This window comes from Vipera berus, assembly GCF_964194415.1.
Source record: "Vipera berus genome assembly, contig: HAP1_SCAFFOLD_234, whole genome shotgun sequence".
Lineage (NCBI taxonomy): Eukaryota > Metazoa > Chordata > Lepidosauria > Squamata > Viperidae > Vipera > Vipera berus.
The window spans coordinates 43,124-49,123 of record NW_027673506.1 but is presented as its reverse complement, the minus strand read 5'-3'; positions in this window follow the sequence as shown (position 1 = coordinate 49,123).

The following is a 6,000-nucleotide window of genomic DNA, read 5'->3' as shown; positions in this document are numbered from 1 at the left end:
CGGTTCTGGATAGGATGAGTTTCTCTTGGGTTATAGATGATAGAAAGCCAGTCTATTTGATCTTTACACCAGAAACTTAGGGTTTCTTAAAACAAAATAAAGGATTCTTTTCCTTTCTGCATTACTAAATAATTCTGATTTGTGTTCGTTTTTCTAACCTGATGCCCTCCAGTTATGTTGAGCATGCCAATCACATTATTTCTAACCAATGTGACTGAGGATTCTGGAAGTTGATATTTCATTTAAATTTGTAAATTTAGAAAGGCTGGTTTATAACCAAGACGGACCCAGGAAACATCAGGGAAAATGATATTTGTCAGTTATTCTGGGAATAGTTGGCTTCAGTAAATACTTTGCAGTGTCACCATGTAAGTAATTTAGAGTGGAACAAAACAGGGCATTGGAGTGACATGTTCACAGCTAGTCAAGGCATGAGGATGACTCACATCTATATCATTATATTAATTTACTTTAAACACCTTGCAGCTAGTTAAACCAGTGCAAACCTGCATGTGGAGAACATTAAGCAGTAAGCAAATGTTAAGATAATTCTGTACTAGCTACAGAATATCTGTCAAGGAAAAGATATAGTTTAAATAAACCATTTCATCAATGTAAGGGGCAAACTACTGTACATATGCAGAGTTACGTTTTACATCATGTATTCTTTTCTTTAATGGGTGTGAATGAAATACATAACACATAATAAATAGTGATATTTTTGATGCATTTCTATGCAGGTAACCAGGGCTTTTTTCCTCATAGAACGCTCAGAACGGAGTTCCGGCACCTTTTTTGAATGGAACCTTGTAGGGTAGGCAAGGCGGGTTGTATGACATGTGTGAGTTCCAGCACCTTTTTCTTTTACAAAAAAAGCACTGCAGGTAACATATATCTAAATGTATTAACTACGTGTGTGTGTGTGTGTGTGTGTGTGTGTGTGTGTGTGTGTGTGTGTGAGAGAGAGAGAGAGAGAGAGAGAGAGAGAGAGAGAGAGAGAGAGAGAGAGTGAGTCTTCAGAACTATAAATTCCATTTAAATTGAAACCTTCCCTCCCAAAATAAACAAGGAAATTCTGGCAATTTTCCTTGAAGCTATTTTTCTGCTCAGTATTATCTACCATGATTGCTTTCATCCAATAAACATCCAGAAAATTAGCTTCAAAGAATAAAATATAGTTGGAAACCCATTATTACTTGGGGCAGGGAGGGGGAGGGGGAATTTAAGCATTTTTACCCCACCATCTTTTCCTTTAAAGGGTAAAGTCTCAAAAAGCATGCTATTTTTTTAAAAAACAAAAACAAGCCCAAAATACACATGGTTGCAGCTAACTTATATTTGACTTAGATTTAAACTTCCTTCAAAATCAGCTAGTTAACTTCATTAATGCACCCATGGAAAAATGGGTGAATAGTTTGCCATTGTTTTCTTTCAGATTTTTTTTTCCAGTTTTCCAGTCTAGTCTACAACTAGATTATTCTCTGTGATCTCCCATCCAATTATCAACTTGACCCAATCCTACTTAGATTTTAAAGTTACACATGGTTAAGCAGGTGCTGCTTCCTGCTTTTTCAGTCTTGGTGTTGTTAGGATTCTAGAATTTACAACAGGGGTCTTCAAACTTGGCCGTTTTATGACTTGTAGACTTCAACTCCCAGAATTCCTCAGTCAGGCATGCTGGCTGAGGAATTCTGGGAGTTGAAGTCCACAAGTCATAAAAGGGCCAAGTTTGAAGATCCCTGATTTACAACATAAGGAATGCAAATGTATTCCTCACAACACAAGACATACAGTTGTTGCTGTTTTCTAAACAAGAACAGGGATGAACGTAAAGAATCTGTGTTAGCAAATTATTTTCCACTCCTGGGGGTTTAGAAAAATGCAGTGCACTCTTCATTGGTTAATCTGGTGGAATTTTTACACTTTACGTAGCATCCTTATATAAATTAAAATTGTTGCATATGAAAAACTCATGAGAGGCTATAAAAACATCGTATTCTTGGAAACCCACATGGAAAAACAATTCTGAGTCAAATGACTGAATTGCATCCAGAGTTCTTCTGAGTGGAAGAATAAGGAAGGCAATATTTGTCATTTCTCCATCTTCTCCTTTATACTCTGGAAGCCTGGGGCATTCCCTTGAATAGAAAAGCACTAAATTAGAACTTATTGCAATTTGGGCCCCATCCTCTACTCTCAAAGCAAACTGCTGTTAAATCTTAGATCCTTTTGCCAATAGAAGAAAGCATTTTGATTCATCGGAAGCTAATTCTGGATCCTTGCCACGATTTGTACAAAATTTACCATCTGGTATGTTGTAGTTAGAACAGGAATGGAATTAGGATAAAAAATAATGTTTACTTTTTTTCCCCTTGGTTTTTGGAGAAAACGTATTTTGGAGAAAACGTATCCTACAGTTACTTCTGGCAAAAAATAAGTTTCATATCAGCACAGACATAATACCATCAGAAAAGTATCTCCATGTTCATTTACAGAAGTAAAGCTTTATAGTATCTTCCAAAACTGACAGGATTAAGAAGTATTTTCAATACTAGTTCCATGTACTGAAAAGTAAAATAAGGTCAACAAATTGACTTCAACAGGCAGAAGTGTGTGTGTGTGTGTGTGTGTGTATACATATATGTATATATGTATATATATATCCCACATCCACAAAACAAGTACGTATTAAGGTTATTTTTAAAATAACCTATAAATAATCACAGTAGCATTTGATTCATTTAATAGCTGTGGGCCAAAAGAGATGTAGTGACAGTAAATTGAGTTGGATCTCTTGAACGTTGTTTTCATTTCTGCCAGGAAGTCTTTCATTCCAAAAATCTATTCTATAAGCAGGAATAAGTGCAGCCCTGAATCACATTCAGCTTGCCAGCATTCCTATATTGGTGGCTTTCAGAATCCCCCAGAACAGAGGGGAACCAGAAACATTACCCCTTTTTAAAAAATTGTAGGCAGGTAAGAAAAAAATAATCTTAAACACAGAGAAAGCTTAAGATATCCATTGTATGCCACAATATCCCCCACCTACCTTCCCATATTGGGAAAAAAAGTTATACTTTTTGGAATGAGATTCCTAACACAAAAGTTACAGCAAAGCTTTCCTTTTTCATCCGCATGCTCTATAAGGGTCGAGAATCTTTTCCTGTCCAGTTCCTCTGGATTGTGAGTAAAAATGAAGACCAAAATGGGCAAAGCCACCCTTTACTTATTTTATTTCTCTTTCTCCTTCCTTCCTTCTTCCTTCCTTCCTTCCTCCCTTCCCTTCCCTTCCTTTCTGACACCAACACCAATACCCCCTTTAATTTTGGTTTGGTTTGGGTGTTTTGTTTTGTTTTTTGCTGCAAAAGGAGAACATAGAACAACTCTGGAAAGTTAATGTTATTTTCTCAAAGTAATTACAGGTAGTCCTCACTTAACAATCACAATTGGGACCACCAACTCTACTGCAAAGCAATATGATCATTAAGCAAGATGTAACTATGATGGATTTATAACCTTACTTCTACTCAATCATTAAATGAGTCACTTGTGGTTGTTAAGCGAGACATCATGAGTGCAACTTGCAATTTTATTGCCAGATTCTCCATTGACTCTGCTTGTCAGAAGCCAGCTGAGAAGTTCACAAATGGCAATCACGTGACTGTGGGATGCTACAACAGCCATCAACACCCACCTCAGTTGCAATGTGCTTGAAACTTCACCATGTGACTGTGGGGTTGCTGTCACAGTTGTAAGTGCAAGCACTGATCATAAAGTTACTTTTTTAACACCACCATAATTTCAAACAGTTGCTAAACCGGGTAGTCCTTAAGTGAGGACTACCCATATGTTCAATATTCAACTTGGTATAGTATGACATACGGTATACTGACTATATTAAGGTAGCATATATGAGAAAATTGCCTCCCTTTGTCATATTCTTTACAAGATTACATTTCATAATAAAAAATAACCTTCAACTTTGGTGCAGTTCAAATTATTTCAGGGCAACATAACCTAAATCCATCAGCAAACACTGCAGATCTATTTTGTGTTAGAGTGAAAGTATTTGCAGTTTTGTAAACGGAAGGAAAGATAGCCAGTGAAAAGAGAAGAACTTCCATTCTATCCTGTCTCCATCAGTACCCCAAGTTGGACTTGCTCACCTGATTAAGCTAACAGCTCAATGTTATTCTTCTTGTATTTGTAGATTTGATTCTGAACTGACTTGAAATGAGAGTGAAAATCAGACACGTATAGACAACAGGCCATGGAAATGACCCTTACAGAATTCAAACTCAAAAAAAGGGGGCAAGAATGGAGTTCCCTGCCCTCATTCCTCATCTCTCCATTATCCTTTACATTTTAAAGAAACACACTGAATGGTTTTTATGGAGTTGCAAACTGCATATGGGACAAATATTATCTATTGCTTACCTTCAAGGAAAATAATAAAACCCCATAAACATTCTAAAAAACAATAGTACAATATCCAAGCAGCACCATTTCCAGAATTTAGGAAACTGAGAAACGACATATTGGATGACTTCCTACAACATTTTACACTGTGCTAAATTGGAACGTGATAGTTTGTTGTTTTGAACACTGCAAGAACTTAATCTTCCTTTTATCATGTTCTTGTATGAGAAAGGGCAGCACATTAATCCATAATTTTGTTTAGCTGGATATGAATTATATGAGAGCCAGGTTTCGGTTTTAGTATGTTGCGTAAAATCCTCCGTTTAAAAACAGCTATTGCTCAGAAACTGCCATCCTTTAGGAATATTCTCTTTTTCCAGTTCAGGGGCATCACAATCACATGGAATACAATGTAGCGACGTTACACAGAGCAAAACTAAAGTCAGAAAAAATTGCGAACAAAATCCTGCTGAAGCATGATTGCGTACAATGTAATATTGCTATTATAATATGTTTTACCTTAATCTTTTCCCTCTCCGTGGGATCTAGTGAAATAACCATCCATGTTCAAGAAATGAAGATCGTTAGATTTGTGGAACTATCAGATTGTTCACTTAGATGAGGACGAGCAAGGGGAACGGATTCCGACAATTCTTACACAATAAAGAAATCAATCACTGGGCCATTCTACATGCAACATTTGTACTAATCTGGGACAAATGTTGTGCCCTGTGTTCTTTTAACATGGGAGCTTGTTGGCAGTTCTCCAGCTCTGTTGCGATGCAGGAAAACATAGTGAAGAGAGTTTTGCAGTGTTAATGTTGGAGACTTCCACTGGGGAACTCTATCTTATCTCCAAGGTTTTTCTCCCCTCCTTGCTGAAGTCAAAGAACCATAGTGCTCTACCACTCTTTCCCTATATTTTTTTTTTCTTCATTGGAAAATAACATTGAGACAGGATGCTAACGGGACACTTGATTTTATATATTTATAATGCCTTCATCAATGCATCAGATTTGCTCCATTTGGGTCATCAGAATTATGATAGTAATTATATCCCTGGCAATATATTGTAATGAAGAGGTGCTTCTATCTTAACTAAACTTTCCACCAGCCAGCTTCACAGAAAAACATGGTCCTATTATTTACCCCAAAAGATATTTTTAAATTCCCTTTTACTTTTTCCTAAAAGTTGGTCCACCAGTTTTGATTACACCAATTGCTTCTTTCTGCATTTTGTAACAACTTCCTTTGTAAGATATATTTTAGCTAGAACTGCACACGTTCTAACTAATACATTCCAACTGTGGCCAGTCTAGAGATTGTATAAAAGCATTGTTAATACAAGGACTTTTTTATGTTTTGCATAGTTCTATGGAATTGGGTGCCTATCTATTATGTTAGAATTTGTTATTTTTATATAGTACAAATCTACAATGACACACTAATGGGCTTCCCATTTATAGAAAGGCATTTTAGTTTTAAGCAAGACTTAAAACACGCCAATTATCTTGAAATACAAATGCTATGGTTTCTGTTGTGTATATGATTTCAGAAAGTATCTTTGAAAACTATACATTT